The sequence below is a fragment of the Rhinatrema bivittatum genome, chromosome 5, assembly GCF_901001135.1.
Source record: "Rhinatrema bivittatum chromosome 5, aRhiBiv1.1, whole genome shotgun sequence".
Lineage (NCBI taxonomy): Eukaryota > Metazoa > Chordata > Amphibia > Gymnophiona > Rhinatrematidae > Rhinatrema > Rhinatrema bivittatum.
The window spans coordinates 198,380,367-198,400,862 of record NC_042619.1 but is presented as its reverse complement, the minus strand read 5'-3'; the positions used below and the strand labels follow the sequence as shown (position 1 = coordinate 198,400,862).

General features: G+C 49.8%; 1 protein-coding gene across 2 annotated transcripts in view; it reads right to left on the bottom strand.

Annotated features, from left to right (window-relative positions):
• Positions 1-20,496, bottom strand: part of EIF2S3 (eukaryotic translation initiation factor 2 subunit gamma) — a 131,819-nt gene that overhangs the window by 28,792 nt on the left and 82,531 nt on the right. The window lies entirely within an intron of this gene.

Here is a 20,496-nt window from a genome sequence, read left to right as displayed (position 1 = left end):
CTGAACATACCCAGATCAGTCCAGACAAGTGGGATGTACCAAAGCCCTCCTACACTGGGCGGGAACCCGAAAGACTCGCTCGAAGCACACTCTCCCCAAAAGGGGCCATCTCCGGGGCCCGCACATCCAAACAGTAATGTTTGGTGAAATTGTGTAATGAGGACAACACCACGGCTCTACAGATCTCCTGGGGAGACACCAACTGACACTCAGCCCAAGACATCGCCTGAGCTTGAGTCGAATGTGCCCACTGGAACTGCTCTTCCCTTGGATACATAAGCCGCAGAAATAGTCTTTCAACCAGCGAGACAAAGAATTTAGATGCCTTCTCGTGCTTTTTTGCTCCCCCGAATAGGACAAACAAATGATCAGAGCGACGGAAAGCATTAGTGACTTTCAAGTTTCGCAATACTACTCGTTTCACATCCAAAAGATGGAACTCTCGTCCCATCGAGGGATACCGAGCCCAATCAGGAAACCCGGGCAACTCCACTGTTTGGTTCACATGAAAAACAGATACCACCTTAGGAAGAAAAGGCGGCACTGTTCGCAAAGACACCTTATCCGATAAAATCTGGAGAAACAGATCACAGCACGAAAGCACCTGCAATTCTGAGATATTCTTCACCGAACAGATAGTTACAAAAAAGACTGTCTTCAGAGTAAGGATCTTCAAAGACGTTCGACCCAGAGGCTCGAAAGGCTCCTTGCAAAGATTAAGGTTCCATTCCGGACAAATGCTACGCAGGGGTGGATGGAGATGCTTGACTCCCCACAGAAAATGCACCACATCCAGATGGGAAGCCAAAGCCTTCCCCTGTATTCTCCCTCTGAGACAACCCAAAGCGGAAACCTGGACTCGCAGAGAACTATGAGCCAAGCCTTTGGATAAGCCCACCTGCAAAAAGGATAAAATATGGGACATGAAAACCTGAAGAGGGTCCAACCCCTGTTGTCCACACCAGGTCTCAATCATCTTCCATACCCTGGAATAGGTCAAAGAGGTAGAAGGGCGCAGCGCTTGGAGAAGCGTAGCAATTACTGGTTCTGAATACCCTCTCACACGCAAACGCCTTCTCTCAAAAGCCAGGCCGCTAGACAGAAGTGATCCTCCCGATCAGAAAATATAGGACCCTGACGAAGCAGATCCGGTAAGTGGGTCAGGCGAAGCGGTCCGTCCACTGTCAGATGCAGCAGGTCTGAGAACCAAGGACGACGAGGGCACTCTGGAGCCACCATCACCACTGACCCCGCGTGACTCCCTACTCGCCTGAGTACCCTCGCTATAAGTGGCCACGGAGGGAAGACATACAGGAGGACACCGGTCGGCCATGGACATATTAGGGCATCGAGCCCCACCGCCCCAGACTCCCTCCAATGGCTGAACCTCTGCGTCTTGGCATTGAGACTTGTTGCCATGAGATCGAACTGAGGAGTCCCCCCACCGATCGCAGAGGAGATCCCAGGCTCTCAGAGAGTTCCCACACCTCCGGATCCAACTGTCGACGGATGAGGTAATCCGCCTGGACATTGTCGACTCCTGCGACTTGTGAGGCGGCGATCCCTTCGAGATGAAACTTTGCCCACGTGAACAACAGCTGAGCCTCCTAAGCTACCGCTGGACTCTTGGTTCCTCCCTGGCGGTTGATGTAAGCCACCATGGTCGAGTTGTCCAAGAAAACGTGCACCATCCGAGCACCAGAGCTCTGCGCACTGCTCTTGTCTCCAGTCGATTGATGGACCACGCCTGTTCTGACGTCGACCAGAGGCTCTGAGCAGACTTGCCCAGACAAACCGTCCCCCAGCCCCAAAGACTGGCATCCGTGGTGACCACCACCCAATCTGGGACCTCGAGAGGCATCCCCTTCTCTAGATTGCTCCCCATCATCCACCAGGCCAGACTGTATCTGGCCGACTGTCAAAGACAGGGGCAGAAAGTATTGTTGCGACAGAGGATTCCAGCGGGACAACAACGCTCTCTGCAGAGGCTGCAAATGAGCAAACGCCCACTGCACCAGTTCCAACATGGACGCCATCGAGCCCAAGACCAGAAAATAATCCCAGACCTTCGGCACTGGTAGACGAAGCAGACGAGCTATCTACCCCTGAATCTTGTTCACCCTGTCGTCTGTGAAAAACACTCTGTCCTGCTGGGTGTCGAACCGGGCTCCCAAGTACTCGAGGGAACTAGAAGGGACCAGATGACTTCTGCACATTGATGATCCAGCCCAGAGATTCCAGGAGAGACCGTATCCGGTCCATGGACCGCACACACTCTTCCAGCGACTTCGCCCGGACCAGCCAATCGTCCAAGTAAGGGTGCACCAACAATCCCTCCTGTCTCAGGGCAGCCCGCTATCACCATCACCTTTGTAAAGGTCCACGGGGCGGTGGCCAGGCCGAAGGGAAGCACTTGAAACTGATAGTGCTGACCCATGACCATGAATCTGAGGAAAGTCTGGTGATCCTGACAGATGGGGATATGAAGATAAGCCTCGGTGAGATCCAGGGATGCAAAAAACTCTCCTGTCCGTACCACCGCAATTATGGTGTGTTATGTCTCCCTCCAAAAAGTGGTACCTTCAAACTCTGGTTGACTTTCTTCAGGTCTGAGATAGGTTGGAAAGTGCCTTCCTTTTTGGGCACCACGAAATAGATGGAATATCTGCCTTATCCCTGTTCGGACACTGGAACTGGTACTACAGCCTCCAGACTTAACAACCGCTGAAGCGTTTCCCGGACAGCCGCCTGCTTGCTTCAGGAAAGACAATGCGACTCCAGAAAGACCGACCGCAGAGGATGAGAAAATTCTAAGGCGTAGCCATCTCTCATCACACTCGAGACCCACCGGTCGGAAGTTATCTTGGTCCACTCCTCGTAGAACCGGGCCAGTCTTCCCCCGATCACCAGTGACGAGGAGTGGACCTGCCAGATCTCATTGGGAGAACTTATTGCCACCCGCTCCCTGGGTGGATTCACCTCTAGATGACCTTCCAGGCCCACGAAAGGACTCTTGTCTGTGCGAGGTCTGCTAACAAAGTCCCTGAGGACCTAGTCTGACGAAAACGCCTTGACTCCCGAAAACGAGGCCGAGAGGAGAAAGGCTTCCCGCCAGACTTTCGATCCTCTGGCAGCCTATTGCCCTTCGTCTCTCCCAGTGACTTTATCAGACGATCGAGATCCTCACCAAACAGCAGTTTTCCCTGAAAGGATAGATTACAGAGCTGCGATTTTGATGACAGATCCGCTGACCAGTTACGTAGTCACAAGTACCACCTGGCCACTACCACCAACACTATATCGCAGGCCGTGGTTCTCACCAGGTCGTATAAGGCATCAGCGCCATAGGCAACCCCTGCCTTCAGGCGGGCCACCTGGGCTGGAGAAAGAGTCCTGGAGGCAGACTGCTCCTGCGGCTTCTGGATCCAACACAAACAGGCCCGCTGCATTAGTCTTTCACAGACCGCCGGTCGCAGGCCGAGACCCAAACCTCAAAAGCCCGCTTGAGATGCACTTCCAACTTCCAATCCTGAACATCCTTCAGAGTGTAAGCTCCAGCAACCGGGATAGTGGTCTTTTTGGAAACCGCCGCATCCACCTTCAGGACCTTGAGAACATCCAAATGGTCCTGCAGAAGCAGATAAAGCTTGGACATCGCCCTGCCAACTCGCAGACCCGAGTCAGGAGAATCTCACTCACAGCTGATCAACTTTTGGATTTTCTCTGGAATTGGAAATGCGCTGGAAGGCCTCCGTAGTCCATCCAGAACCAGATTAATCCCTTCTGCATCCGAATCCTCCAGCGCGAGCTTAATCCCCAATTCCTCTAACACCCGTGGGATAAGCGGGCGAAGCTCCTCTTTCAAAGAGATGGATCACCTGCGGATCATCACATTCAGGCTCCGGACCCTCCAAAGTCCCCTGTTCCATTTTAGAGTTTCCTGGATCCAGAGGGGGACCCCCCCCTTTTGGGTCCGCATCCCAATCAGCCTCCGAGGAAACCTCTTCATCTTCCTTAGACTCAGCCCAGGGAGAAACTCCACTATCCGGCTCCGCTTCTACGGCCATAGCCACTCCCTCCTGTGACCCAAGCGCCGCTGCGGTCCTTGCATGCCTCCAGGGGCTTCGATTTGAGCTCCGACCCACCCTCCCCCCCAACTCTGTTCAGAGGAGGTGGTCATTCAAGGAAGGCCGACGGACCCCCACAGGCCCTGCGGGTCTCCCTGAGCTGCTTATCTGTCAATTCTCCGCAAGGCAAACGCACAAGCCAAAAAAAAAAAACCCCAAAAAACGAAATACAAAACATACAGGCAATTCCCTTGCTGACCGCGCTGCAACGCAGCCTGGATCGAGAGAGGCGCACCATGCGGCAGCTAACTAAAACTCAAGATGTCGCACTGCCTCTAGGAATTCCCGCCGGCGCTGAAAACTGCGCGGCTCAATCGGCAGGGCAGCCACAAGTACAAAAAACGGAGGAAATTAGCCCGACCGGGACCACCCTCCTCTGTAGCATTCCCCGATCCGCCTACTAACTACCAGGCCTGCTCCCCATGATCCTGCCGGAGTGACTGCCTGACAGGCAGCTTTGCTAGTCTCTGCTGTCGCAAAGACTAGCGGTCCCGGAGATGCAGGCAGAAGCTGGTCAGGGGCAGGTCAGGGGCATCCAACTCCCCGTTCGCCCGGCTTAACCCGAGGGATGGCCCTTCTTCAGGAACCTGCCACTTCGGGGCGCAATTTTCCTCAAAATATATCCAGTCAGTCAGGACTGCGGGGTTAGCACCTCTCCCATCTGCTGGAGGTAGAGAAATACTGAGGGACTGCGGGTGGCAGTGCCCAAAGTTTTGTTCTCTACCACCATCTGCTGGTACGGATGAATAAAACCCACTTGTCTGGACTGATCTCGGTATGTTCAGGAACACCTGGTGCAAAAATGACTTTATTCTCCGAGTAGTGCATTTTCTTGTTTTACTTTGGTTGGAAAATTAAACATTTTATTTCCTATTGACTTATTTATTTTCCAGGTTGTAGCGGTATCCACTGTAACGACATTCCTCATGGAGGTGTGGGACAGGGTCTGGTGTATGATGGATGCAGATTCTGATCAGATTAGTGGGGGAGGGAAGGTGGGGTCTGGGTCTTTTGGGAGGGGATATTAGCTACCTTAGTGGACTTTATTATTTGCCTGGTTGGGCATGCTTTCTCACTTCTAATTTTTTCCTATGTCGGCGACGATTTGAACTGTTTCTTTAAATGTTGACAGGTTGAACTCCACTATGAAGAGACCATTGATGCTGAAGGAAGCTGTTTTTCTGAAGGCATCTATTTTTTTAGTCCAAAAAACCCAACTTAAAAAGCATTTTATCCACATACATTTTTTGCCTCATGCATTATTAAAAAGAAATACAATGGAGTTGTTTTTTTTTATTTCTAAGGATATGAATACTGAGGTGAAAGAAATTAGAAGGTATGTTGAGGGAAGATATATTGTGGTCCAGTTGGGAATAAATTCTGAGATTTGTACAAATTTGACCTTTATGCTCCTAACCTCGATCAAGGTACTTTTTTGAGATGTTAAAAGAAAATTATTCCTTACCTGCTAATTTTCGTTCCTGTAGTACCATGGATCAGTCCAGACGGTGGGTTATGTCCCCCGTCCAGCAGATGGAGTCAGAACAGAGCTCGAGGGCACCGCCTCTTATACCAGCGCACCCTCTGCTGGAGCTCAGTATCATGAATAACAAAGCCCAAAAGAGCAATAACAAAACAATTTGGATCAAAAAACCTGACTTAAGTCAACATCAAGAACAATGAATAGGCACGAACCCAAACGAGGTCGCCCCAGTTAATTTGTGAGGAGCTGTACAACTCTGATAGAGAACCAGAGAAGAAGAGAGACAGAAGACGCATAAGATTCCGAGCAGGAGCGCACAAACCCAGAGTGGTGGGCGTCTGGACTGATCCATGGTACTACAGGAACGAAAATTAGCAGGTAAGGAATAATTTTCTTTTCCCTGTACGTACCAGGATCAGTCCAGACGGTGGGATGTACCCAAGCTTCCCTAAACCGGGTGGGCCCTTGAGAGCCCTGCTCGGAGAACCTGATCGCCAAAAGGCGCAGGATCCGAAGACGGCAGGTGTAGCCGATAATGCCGAGCAAAGGTATGCAACGACTTCCATGTCGCTGCCCGGCAGATTTCCTGTGGAGAGACGGACTGGGCCTCCGCCCAAGAAGCCGCCTGCGAGCGCGTAGAATGAGCTCTGACGCCCGCAGGAGGAGTACGCCCCGCTCCGATATAAGACGCCGAAATGGCATCCTTAATCCAGCGGGCAATCGTTGTCTTCGATGCGGAGGAGCCCTTCTTAGGACCCGACCAGAGCACAAAGAGATGATCGGAAATCCGGAAATCATTGGTAGCTTCCAGATAACGGAGCAGAACACGTTTGACGTCCAAAAGACGAAGAGACCTCTCTTCTCCTGGAGGAAACGCCGGTAGTTCCACCGTCTGGTTCAAATGGAAGGGGGAGACCACCTTCGGCAGGAAAGATGGTACGGTACGTAGTGAAACTCCCGCCTCCGAAAGACGGAGGTACGGTTCCCTGCAGGAGAGGGCCTGGAGCTCCGAGATGCGCCGGCCAGAAGAGATCGCGACCAAAAACACCGTCTTCATAGTGAGGTCCTTGAGGGAAGCATCCTGTAGGGGCTCGAAAGGGGCACTCACCAGCGCCCGGAGAACTAAATTAAGGTTCCACGAAGGACAGGGATCTCGAACCGGAGGTCGGAGATGCTTAGCACCCTTCAGGAAACGAGCGATATCCGCTTGAAGGGGCAGAGAAACCGGTGTCTGTACCAGAACATTCAGGGCCGCCACCTGTACTCGAAGAGAATTGTATGCTAGACCCTTATCCAATCCGTCCTGCAAAAATTGAAGGATCAGAGGAACCGTTGCTTCCGTCGGCCGGGTCCCCTGACCGACACACCAGGACTCGAAGACCTTCCACACTCGCACGTAGGCAACAGAGGTCGAGGGCTTACGAGCCCTAAGCATCGTAGAGATCACCGCTTCCGGATATCCTCGGCATCGGAGGCGGCGCCGTTCAAAAGCCAGGCCGCAAGACAAAAGAGTGCCGCCTGCTCGAAAAATACCGGTCCCTGGTGTAGTAGTCGTGGAAGATGACCCAGACGGAGTGGACCGTCCACAGCCATGTGAACCAGATCCGCAAACCAAGGCCGCCGCGGCCATTCCGGAGCCACGAGAATCACAGGACCGTGGTGATTTTCGATGCGTCGAAGAATCTTGCCCACCAAGGGCCAGGGGGGAAACACATATAGGAGCTGGCCTGCCGGCCACGGTAACGCTAGGGCATCCACCCCCTCCGCGCCGCGCTCCCGTCTGCGACTGAAGAAGCGCGGGGCCTTGGTGTTGAGAGCTGTGGCCATCAAGTCCAACCGTGGCGGTCCCCAACGCTGAACCAGGAGGTCCATCGCTTCGGCGGAGAGAGACCATTCGCCGGGGTCCAAGCGCTGACGACTGAGGTAATCTGCCTGAATGTTGTCCACCCCGGCGATGTGGGAGGCCGCGAGACGAGCGAGATGGAGTTCCGCCCATTCCATCAGGAGCGTGGTTTCCGCGGAGACCTGCTCGCTTCGCGTTCCGCCTTGACGATTGATGTAAGCCACTGTGGTGGCGTTGTCCGAGAGAATTCGCACCTCCCTGTCCCGAACCAGCGGTAGAAACCGTTGAAGTGCTAAGCGCACCGCCCTGGTCTCCAGACGATTGATCGGCCACTTCGCCTCCTCCGGGGACCACATCCCCTGTGTGGCGCTCCGGCCGCAGACTGCGCCCCATCCCACGAGGCTGGCGTCGGTTGTCACCACCACCCAAGTGGGAACGTCGAGCGAGACGCCGCGGGCCAGGTGAGAAGGAACCAACCACCACTTCAGACTGTCCCGAGCCGCCTGAGGGAGAGGCAGGATCACCTGATACTCCTGCGACACTGGTTTCCAGCGAGACAGGAGGGACGCCTGCAGAGGTCGCAAGTGAGCAAACGCCCAGGGCACCATGTCGATGGTGGAAGCCATCACTCCCAGAAGCTGTAGATAATTCCACGCTGTGGGTTCCGACAGGGCCGCAAAGCGGTGGATGTGCTCCCTCAAAGAGATGGCCTTGTCCGGACGAAGGAAGACCATGCCCAGTTGTGTGTCGAAAGTTGCTCCCAGAAAATCCAGGCGTTGCGATGGAACGAGAGAACTCTTGGGGAGGTTCACGACCCAACCCAGGGAGCGAAGCACTTCCAAGACTCTGGCCACCGAGTCCTGTCCCTGAGAGAAAGACTTTGCCCGTACCAGCCAGTCGTCCAGGTAAGGGTGCACTAGTATACCCTCCTTCCGGAGGGCCGCCGCCACTACCACCATGATCTTGGTGAACGTCCGCGGGGCCGTTGCGAGCCCGAAGGGTAGTGCCCGAAACTGAAAGTGTTGACCAAGAATTTTGAAGCGTAGGTACCGCCTGTGGTTCCGATGTATCGGGATGTGCAGGTACGCCTCCGTCAGATCTAGGGACGCCAGAAACTCGCCGTGGTGGACCGCGGCAATCACTGACCGCAGAGTCTCCATGGGGAACCGGCTGACCCGCAACGAGCGGTTTACCTCCTTCAAATCCAGTATGGGCCGGAATGACCCATCTTTCTTGGGCACTACGAAGTAGATGGAATAATGGCCCGAGCCCACCTCTGCGAAGGGCACGGGAACGATAGCTTCTATGGCTTGCAGCCGATCTAGTGTCTGTTGAACCGCCATCCGCTTGAGGTCGGAGCCGCAAGGAGAGAAGAGAAACCTGTCCCGAGGGCGGCGGACAAACTCCAAAGCGTAGCCGTCTTGAATGGTGTCCAGGACCCACTGATCTGAAGTAATCTTTACCCACTCCTCGACGAACTGTGTGAGTCGACCCCCGATGGTCGGGCAGGAGGAGTGGGCCGGTCTGGCATCATTGAGCAGATTTGGCGGGGGTGTTCCCCTGCCCTGAACCCTCCCTCGAGGGCCTCCTGCCTCGAAAGGAGCGCGACCACGGCTGTGGTCTACCGGAGGTTGTCCGAGAGCTTGTCTGCCGGTAAGATCTGTAGCGCCGTTGAGCCCGAGCCCTGGTTCTGGTGGAGGCAAAACCCCGATAAGACCTTTGCCGATCCTCGGGCAGGCGATGCACTGAGTTTTCTCCCAGAGACTTGATGATCTGATCCAGGTCATTTCCGAAGAGGAACTTCCCCCGGAAAGGAAGGGATCCCAGGCTCGACTTAGAGGAGGTGTCCGCAGCCCAATTTCGGAGCCACAGGAGTCTACGAGCCGCCACCACCGAGACCATGGACCGAGCCAGGATGCGAAAGAGGTCATATAGGGCATCCGCTCCGTAAGCGATGGCAGACTCCAGGCTGTCAGCCTGAGCGGCTTCGTCCGGAGGCAACTGCTGCGACGTTAGAAGCTGTTGTACCCAGAGAAGGCTGGCCCTCTGGGTCAAAGAGGTGCACATGACGGCCCGCATCCCTAAGGCCGACACCTCAAAAACTTTCTTGAGGAACGTCTCCAACTTGCGGTCTTGCGTGTCCCGTAGGGCCGTGCCGCCCGTGACTGGGATCGTAGTTCGCTTAGTCACTGCCGAGACCGCAGAGTCCACCTTTGGAAACCGGACGAGATCCAGGAAATCTTCCGGCAATGGATATAATTTCTCCATGGCCCGGGAAACCCTCAAGGACGCCTCCGGAAAGTCCCATTCCCCGGTGAGGAGCTGTAGAAAGGACTCATGGACCGGGAAAGCCTTGGCCCTAGGCCTAAGAGCAGCCAGTACCGGATCCCCCTTCTTGGAGCATGTCGCGACCGCTGGGGCCACAGGGGCCGGGGGGTCCGGCGGTGGATCCAGATCCAGTTCCTGTAGAGTCCGTTGCAAGAGATCTTCCAGCTCTTCCTTGTGGAAGATGCGCAGGGCTCGCGGGTCGTCGCCCTCGGCTTGTCCCTCAGCATGCGCAGGATCCGGAGGGTCCGAGGGGTCAGGGCCCGGCGGGAAAGCCCCTCCCACCGCAAGCGGCTGGGATGGCACAGATGAGGGCCCTGGGGCCGCGCCAGGTGGAACCAGGGGCCCGGGGACGGGGACCGCGAGCTTGGAGATCTTGGATGCCGGAGGTCCCGTGGTAACAGCCCCCGGGTCCGCCAGTCCCTGTAGATAGGCTGTGTGCATCTTCAAAATGAAGTCCGGCGAGAAAAACGGAAGACCGGGTGAAGTCGAAGTAGTAGAGTCCCCTTGTGGTGGCCGGGTTGAGGGGCCCTCTTCAGGGCCTCGGTGCAGGCGGGGGACGCCCCGAACTGCATCCGCCGCATCCGGAGAGAGTACCTCAGTAAAATCTCTATCTAAAATGGCCGCCGTTCCCGCCACTGACGAGAACGTGGCCGGCCCGCGCTTCCCTGGCTGCGGCGAGAGGGGCTCTGGGCGCGAACCCGCACCGTGCGCAGAAGTGTCCCCATCAGCGAGACAGCGCGAGCAGACTCCCTCTGCCGAAATATGAGACCCTGCCTCGCCGCAGGTCTCACAACGAGACAGGCGCGGCATCAGACACGGACGCCGCTACGGGGAAGCCTCGGGGGGGGCCGACACTGAAAAAACACCGCGGGGGGGCCTGAAGGCCTACGCCACCCGTCCGACTGATCCTTGGGCGCCGGCGGGAAAAAAACCGCTGCCGGCGCGCCCAGGCCCGAGGTAGAGTTCGCCGGGCCGAGGGACTGTCGGAAGACGTGTGCAGGAGCCGGCTGAACCGGCAAACACAGCGCGAACAGCTGAAAACAAAAGCAAACACTTACCCGAACAGAAACAAAAACAAGCTGCAGGAGGAGACAGAACAGACCAGCACGCCTCCTCAAAATTACTGACAGGCAAAAATCCCTTTACCTGTTTTTTTTTTGTTTTTTTTTATATATCTTGATCCGAATTGTTAAAGACAAAAGAAATAAATGACAGGAGAGACTCAAAGTAATAAAAACAAACTCAAATCCTGTCACACTGGGGAAGCACTGTTTCCCCAACTCGCATCTGCTGGAGTCAGAAAGATACTGAGCTCCAGCAGAGGGTGCGCTGGTATAAGAGGCGGTGCCCTCGAGCTCTGTTCTGACTCCATCTGCTGGACGGGGGACATAACCCACCGTCTGGACTGATCCTGGTACGTACAGGGAACTGAAGTTTTATCTACCAGTGTGGTTGGGCACCTAATCTTAGGGGCCGATTTTAATTTAACAAGACATCCTCAGCTAGATAAGTTTTCAGGAGGGGGTTTAGGTACAAGATACTAAGAGACTGAAGCTTAAACATTTTATAGATAGAATGTGTTAAATATTTGACCCAGCGTGTCAAAATTACTTTTTTTCTTTAAATACTCTCAAATTGATTTATTTTGAATAGGTAAAATTTTGGTTTCTGGTGTAGTGAATGCTGGGATAGGCAATATTATATGGATTGCTTACTCTCTTGCATGTGCTGACACTGGCAAAAGGCTCTGGAGAATCAATGATAGTTTACTGAATGGTACAGAGTTCTGCGATCAAGTAACAAGTGATATCCAAGAATATTTACACTTTAATGATATAGTGAGCACTACTCTCATTGTGCTGTGGGATAGTCTTAAAGGAGTAATCGGGGGGAAACTGATTTCCTGAGCTTTGCAAAGTAAGAGCGAGAGAGAGAGTTCAGTTATTGCATATAATTAATGGCGTGGGGGAGTCACAAAGTGATGTCTGATCCAGCTATGCTTTTTAAGTTGGAGACAGCTAGGAATAATCTGTATCTATTGTATGCGAAGGGTATTGCATATCAGATCTTGCCAAGCAGGAATTTTTTTGAATTTGGTAACAATGAAACCTATCTGGTTCTCAAAGGAGGTGGCTGACAAAATATAGGCTAAAAGAATAGCATTCAAGAAATATAAAAGATCCCAAAGAAAGGAGCACAAAGAAGAATATCTGGTAGAACTGAGGGAGACGAAGAAATTAATCAAGACAGCAAAAAGTCAAGCAGAAGAGAGGATTTCCAAGGAGGTAAAGAGAGGTGACAAAACATTTTTCAGATACATCAGTGAAAAGAGAAAAGTTCAAAGTGGTATACTGAAATTGAAAGGTGGAAAGAATCAATGTGTGGAGAGAGACGAAGAAATGGCAGAAATAAACGAATACTTCAGTTCTGTGTTCACTAAAGAGGACCCTGGAGAAGGACAGTCGCTAGTTAACAAGAAACTGGAGGGGAGTGGAGTAGATGTAACTCCTTTTACAGTAGAAAATGTATGGGAAGAACTGAAGAAACTAAAAGTGGACAAAGCCATGGGGCCTGATGAAGTTCATCCCAGGATACTGAGGGAGCTCAGAGATGTGCTGGCGGGTCCGCTGTGTGACCTGTTCAATAGATCCCTAGAAACGGGAGTGGTGCCGAGTGATTGGAGAAGAGCGGTGGTGGTCCCGCTTCAAAAGAGTGGGAACACAGAAGAGGCTGGTAATTAGAGACCAGTTAGCCTCACTTCGGTGGTGGGAAAAGTAATGGAGTCACTGTTGAAAGAGAGAATAGTGAACTATCTACAGTCGGGAGAATTGATGGACCAGAGGCAGCATGGATTCACCAGGGGAAGATCCTGTCAGACAAATCTGATTGACTTTTTTGACTGGGTAACCAAGGAATTGTATCAAGGAAGAGCACTCAATGTCATCTACTTGGATTTCAACAAAGCTTTTGATACAGTCCCGCACAGGAGACTGGTGAATAAAATGAGAAGCTTAGGAGTGAGTGCCGAGGTGGTGGCCTGGATTGCAAACTGGTTGATGGACAGAAGACAATGCATGATGGTAAATGGAACTCTCTCTGAAGAGAGAGTGGTTTTAAGCGGTGTACTGCAAGGATCGGTGTTGGGACCAGTCCTGTTCAATATCTTTGTGAGCAACATTGCAGACGGGATAGAAGGTAAGGTTTGTCTTTTTGCGGATGACACTAAGATCTGCAACAGAGTGGACACGCCGGAAGGAGTGGAGAGAATGAGACGGGATTTAAGGAAGCTGGAAGAATGGTCGAAGATATGACAGCTGAGATTCAATACCAAGAAGTGCAGAGTCATGCATATGGGGAGTGGAAATCCGAATGAACTGTATTCGATGGGGGAAGAAAGGCTGATGTACACGGAGCAGGAGAGAGACCTTGGGGTGATAGTGTCTAATGATCTGAAGTCAGCGAAACAATGTGACAAAGCGATAGCTAAAGCCAGAAGAATGCTGGGCTGCATGGAGAGAAGAATATCAAGTAAGAAAAGGGAAGTGATTATCCTCTTGTACAGGTCCTTGGTGAGGCCTCACCTGGAGTACTGTTTTCAGATCTGGAGACCGTATATCTCCAAAGAGACAGAGACCAGATGGAGGCGGTCCAGAGAAGGGCGTTCAAAAAGGTGAATGGTCTTCATCAAATGACTTATGAGGAGAGATTGAAGAATCTAAATATGTACACCCTAGAGGAAAGGAGGAGCAGAGGTGATATGATACAGACTTTCAGATACTTGAAAGGTTTTAATGATCCAAAGACAACGACAAACCTTTTCCATCGGAAAAAAATCAGCAGAACCAGGGGTCACGATTTGAAGCTCCAGGGAGGAAGACTCAGAACCAATGTCAGGAAGTATTTCTTCACAGAGAGGATGGTGGATGCCTGGAATGCCCTTCCGGAGGAAGTGGTGAAGACCAGATCTGTGAAGGACTTCAAAAGGGCGTGGGTTAAACACTGTGGATCCATAAAGTCTAGAGGACATGAATGAAGAGTGGGTGGCTCGCGGGAATGACGTCTACTACCTGGAGATAATACCTTTATTCAATAAACATACACACGGTTAATGCGACTCAAACATTGCTCTAAGCTTCAACGGCAAGAGGAAACGTGGAAAAAAGGATTTGCATTCACAAAAAGTGGGGAGTAGCTTGCTTGATACGGCAGTTACTACCCCAAACCAAATAAGCCTGATACTTCACTTTCAATGCATATCCAGCATAGCTCTCTGCTTCAACGGCAGGGGAGAAAGACTGATACATCACGCATATCCAGCATAGTTCTCTGCTTCAACAGCAAGGGGAATGAAGAAAAGTGGATCTATATACAGACAACAACCAACAAGGACTGAATTATTTAGTCTGGGTAAACAAATAAGCATGGGTATATAGCTTGCTTATTGCGGCGGTTACTACCCTAACTAATTAAGCTAGATATTTCACTTAGATGCAGTTCCAACACTGCTCTCTACATTAATGGTGGGGGTGGAAGGGAAATAGAACCAAAAAGTTACTAAGAGCCAAGAGTAATAGATAAGTATGAGGAAAAAAAAAAAGTGCAAAACTTGCTGGGCAGACTGGATGAACAGTTTGGTCTTCTTCTGCAGTCATTTCTATGTTTCTATGAGGTCAGTAAGCTTCTGGCTTGGAGATTAAAAAATAAGCATACTCAAAATCATATTCTTAAAATAAGAGATAGAACTGGGCAATTTGCAACAGATAATGCTGCTATCAGAGTATGTTTTACTCCGTTCTATGAAGAGCTTTACCAGCCAGATACAGATAGATGCAAATTTAGCAAGGATAGCTTTACCATCACTTTTTCTGGAACGTCAATCATTTTTTAATAAAGAAATCAAAGAACTGGAAACGTATAGAATGTATAGCAGTGAATGACGACAGATCTAATTGGCATCTCAGAGACATGGTGGAAGGAGGACAACCAATGGGACAGTGCTATACTGGGGTACAAATTATAACGCAATGACAGAGAGGAGCATCCGGGAGGCGGTGTCCGGGATAGCATAGAGTCCAACAGGATAAACATCTTGCATGAGACTAAATGCACAACTGAAAATACTAACAGTTAATCCCAATACACAACCAGCCACAATATCTCACATCAATAAGTTGTGTAATCAAAAATTTTTTTCTTCTATGTGCTGTATTTTATAGATTAATTTTATGGTAGGACCATCATAACATCCACGACATACTAGCAAATTAGCTTTATGTATTAACCGCTACGGGGTCATATTTAATCATATGACCCCGTAGCGGTTAATACATAAAGCTAATTTGCTAGTATGCCATGGGTGTTATGATGGTCCTATCATAAAATTAATCTATAAAATACAGAACATAGAAGAAAAAAAATAGTGATTAAACAACGTATTGATGTGAGATTTCAATTACCCCAATACTGACTGGGTATATATATCATCGGGACATGCTAGAGAGATAAAGTTCATGGATGGAATAAATGACAGTTTTATGGAACAATTGGTTCAGGAACCGACAAGAGGGAGCAATTTTAGATCTAACTCTCAGTGGAGCACATGATTTGGCGAGAGAGGTAATGGTGGTGGGGCCGCTTGGCAATAGTGATCATAATATGATCAAATTTGAATTAATGACTGGAAGGGGGACAGTAAGCAAATCCACGGCTCTCATGCTAAACTTTCAAAAGGGAAACTTTGATAAAATGAGAAAAATAATTAGAAAAAAACTGAAAGGAGCAGCTACAAAAGGTAAAAAGTGTGCAAGAGGCGTGGTCATTGTTAAAAAAATACTATCCTAGAAGCACAGTCCAGATGTATTCCACACATTAAGAAAGGAGGAAAGAAGGCAAAACGACCACCGGCATGGTTAAAAGGTGAGGTGAAAGAAGCTATTTTAGCCAAAAGATCTTCATTCAAAAATTGGAAGAAGGATCCAACAGAAGAAAATAGGATAATACATAAGCGTTGGCAAGTTAAATGTAAGACACTGATAAGACAGGCTGAGAATCTGAAAAGAAGTTGGCCGTAGAGGCAAAAACTCACAGTAAAACATTTTTAAATATATCGAAGCAGAAAGCCTGTGAGGGAGTCAGTTGGACCATTAGATGATCGAGGGGCTAAAGGGGCACTTAGAGAAGATAAGGCCATCGCGGAAAGATTAAATTATTTCTTTGCTTTGTGTTTACTGAAGAGGATGTTGGGGAGGTACTAGTACCGGATTAGGTTTTCATGGGTAATGATTCAGATGGACTGAACCAAATCACGGTGACCCTAGAAGATGTGGTAGGCCTGACTGACAAACTGAAGAGTAGTTAATCACCTGGACCGGATGGTATACACCCCAGGGTTCTGAAGGAACTCAAAAATGAAATTTCAGACCTATTAGTACAAATTTGTAACCTATCATTAAAATCATCCATTGAAATGGCAGATGAAATTTAATGTGGATAAGTGCAAAGTGATGCATATAGGGATAAATGTTGAGATTACTTACCTGGTAATCTTGTTTTCCTTAGTGTAGACAGATGGACTCAGGACAAATGGGATAGTATCCGCGTGCTAGCAGTTGGAGATGGATCTGACGTCAGCACGGGGGCGTGTATATATCCCCACAGGAAGCGCAGCTGTTCAGTAATCTTCCTTGCAAAAGCTGTTATGGATGTGTGTACTGACGCTCAATGAAAGGTAAAGAAAAAAAAGTGAAAACAGGCCTCCCCTGACCGATTGACAGTGGCTGGAGACCGCCAGCCTTCCCAACCGGAAGGCGTGGATATTGGCAGAGTGTACGCTCTTAGGAAAACAAAGGTCAAAGGCTTACCTGGAATCAGTGAAAACCCATGTACACAGGCAGCTGGGCGGGATGCTGAGTCCATCTGTCTACACTAAGGAAAACAAGATTACCAGGTAAGTAATCTCAACATTTCCTGGCGTGTAGCCAGATGGACTCAGGACAAATGGGATGTACCAAAGCTTTACACCCCGCCTGGGCGGGAGGCTGCCTGAGGACCATGCAGTACCGCCCTCGCAAAAGCCGAGTCCTCCCTGGCCTGGACATCCAGACGGTAGAACCGAGAAAAGGTATGGAGGGAGGACCATGTCGCCGCTTTACAGATGTCCGCCGGCGACAGCATCCGGGATTCAGCCCAAGACGCCGCTTGGGCTCTGGTAGAATGAGCCTTAACCTGTAGAGGCGGAGCCTTTCCAGCCGCCACGTAGGCGGCTCTGACAACGTCTTTAATCCAGCGGGCAATGGTGGGCCGAGAGGCCGCTTCACCTTGCTTCTTCCCGCTGTGTAGGACGAACAGATGGTCTGTCTTCCGCAGGTCTTGAGTCATTGTCAGATACCTGGGCAGCAATCTGCCGATGTCGAGATGGCGTAATAAACGGCCTTCTTCAGATTTCTTCAAACCTACCGTGGTAGGCAAGGATATGGTTTGGTTAAGATGAAATTGTGAAACCACTTTAGGGAGAAAGGAGGGAACCGTCCGAAGATGGATAGACTCCGAAGAGATACGTAGAAAGGGATCACGGCAGGACAGCGCTTGTAGTTCAGAGATGCGGCGTGCGGAGCATACGGCCAGCAGGAATACCAGCTTCAGGGTTAGAGACCGTAGAGACAAGCCCCGAAGGGGTCGGAAGGTGGATCCCGCAAGGAAATCCAGAACCAGATTAAGGTTCCATAAGGGTATAGGCCACTTTAGTGGCGGACGAATATGCTTGACGCCTTGCAGGAAACGAGAAACATCAGGGTGCTTGGCGATAGTCTTGCCACCTCTCCTGGGCCCATAGCACGATAGTGCCGCTACCTGAACCTTGATGGAGCTGAGGGAGAGACCCTTCTGAAGCCCATCCTGCAGGAAATCCAACACAATAGGAATAGTGGCGGCATGTGGACTGGTGCCATGAGAGTCGCACCATGCTTCAAAAATTCTCCAGATCCGTACGTAGGTGAGGGATGTGGAAAACTTGCGAGCCCGGAGGAGTGTATTAATCACAGGCCCCGAGTAACCCTTTTTCTTCAGTCGAGCCCTCTCAATGGCCAGACCGTAAGAGAGAACTGAGCCGGATCCTCGTGCAGAATGGGACCTTGACGTAGAAGGTCCTGGAGAGGAGGCAGGGGGAGAGGCTCCCCTGCCAGCAGGCGTCTGAGGTCCGCGTACCATGGTCTTCTTGGCCAGTCCGGGGCCACCAGAAGAACTAGGCCCTGGTGTGACCGAATCCTGTGGATGAGGGCACCCAGGAATCTAGAAGAGAAGAAAACAAAAATGGAAGTAGTCTTGGAAAGCACGCTGAACCAGCGTGCAGGCACTCCAAACTGCTTTGGAGACGGAAATTACTGAACAGCTGCGCTTCCTGTGGGGATATATACACGCCCCCGTGCTGACGTCAGATCCATCTCCAACTGCTAGCACGCGGATACTATCCCATTTGTCCTGAGTCCATCTGGCTACACGCCAGGAAATAACCCATGCTATGGTTACACAATGTTAGGTTTCATGTTAGGAGCTACCACCCAAGAAAGAGATCTAGGTGTCAGTGGATAACACGTTGAAAACAACGGTTCAGTGTGCTGCAACAATCAAAAAAGCAAACAGAATGTTGGCAATTATTAGAAAGGGAATGGTGAATAAAACGGAAAATGACATAATGACACTGATCGCTCCATGGTGAGACCGCACCTTAAATACTGTGTACAATTCTGGTCGCCGCATCTCAAAAAAGATATAGTTGCGATGGAGAAGGTACAGAGAAGGGCAACCAAAATGATAAGGGGAATGGAACAGCTCCCCTATGAGGAAAGACTAAAGAAGTTAGTCTTTTCAGCTTGGAGAAGAGATGGCTAAGGGGGGATATGATAGAGATGTTTAAAATCATGAGAGGTCTAGAATGGGTAAACGTGAACCGGTTATTTACTTTTTTGGATAATAGAAGGACTAGGGGGCACTCCATGAAGTTAGCATGTGGCATATTTAAAACTAATCGGAAAAAGCTCTTTTTCATTCAACGCACAATTAAACCCTGGAATTTGTTGCCAGAGGATGTGGTTAGTGCAGTTAGTGTAGCTGGGTTTAAAAAAGGATTGGATAAGTTCTTGGAGGAGAAGTCCATTACCTATTAAGTTGACTTAGAAAATAGCCACTGCTATTATTAGCAACAGTAACATGGAACAGACTTAGTTTTTGGGTACTTGCCAGGCTCTTATGGCCTGGATTGGCCACAGTTGGAAACAAGATGCTGAGCTTGATGGACCCTTGGTTTGTCCCAGTATGGCATGTTCTTATGAAATTATTCAAGTCATAAAATCTATAAAAGTAGGAAGATCTTCAGAGCTAAAAGGATCCGTGGCCAAATTTTATGAGCAGTTTGCCATAGTTTTAGTGACACTGCTGGTCTCAGGACAGGTTTGGGCGGGGGGGAGGACAGTGTTACAAGGGTCTACAGACCTTTGCACTCTATGCAGACCAATGTAACATGGCCCCCCTAAAAACCCACCCCGAGTTTAAAGTGCCCTTCTTACAGTGGGAGATATATAGAATGTCTCTAACAGAGGCTCATGCTTTCTCTCTCCCCCCTCTGTGCTCAAGATCCCTCTGGCCCAAAATCTCCAGACTTGTGCCTCATCAAAACAAAGTTATGCAGGTAACATGGCATGCGTTGCCATGCTCAACCTTGCAAAATTTGGGGGTTATGCACGCAAGTCTTGGCCCTAACCTGGAACGCCCATGCCCCGCCCCTTTATTCTTGACGCGCACCAGGTATGTACACGCATACTTCCCGGCTTCTTAAAATTCGTGTTTACGCACAGCCCACATATGCATGTATGAGGCAGTTTTTGCGCAAACAATGCTTTTAAAATCTACCTGTAAGATTTTTCTCTTGGTCCTCCCTATTCTTAATATCACCGATCAAGAGCAGTCTGATTTTTCAGATCATAATAGTGGCCCATTGTGAATTAGCATATTGTTGGAACAGAGTGCTTATTCCATCCTTGTTATCTGTGCATCAGAGACTTGAGAAAGTTTACTATATGGGGAAAACTTACTGCTTGCAAGTTCAATGCTTTCGCCAAATTTAAAAAGATTTGGGACCTTTCTGTAGTTTGGTTAAATATCTGATGTCCTTGGGTGTTACTTGGATTGTCCGACTCCTGTCATTTGAATAATTTTAATCACCTCGATTGGGATGGAGTGAGGAGAGAATGTGATGAGGTATTTTTGGAAAATTTATCACCACTTTCAATGCCTATGCTGTTTCCTCATTGTTATTTGGTCATTGTATTTGGCATATTTTGTTAATGCTGGAGTTTTTCTAATAAAATTTGAACTGAAAAAAAAAAAAAATTGGCAGAAAGAGAAAATTCCTATTCCATTACACACACACACCAGATTATACGTTGTAACTTACAAAAGCAGTTGCCTTAATGGGGTGAGTAATTGCAGCTTCAAGGACCCTCCTGCCAAAAGCAGCATATGCTGATGACCACTTGTATATTCCATAGAGACGTAGGCTGAAGCAAATAATGGTATGAATTTGGGACTGTTTTCTTACAGATATTTTTTTTTATACCAGATTCATACACTGATTGATTCATGGACTGGGTTGACTATTTTCATATCTACTTCCTACCACTATGGACATCAGCTGTGTGGGGTTTTCCAGTGGGCTCGTCATT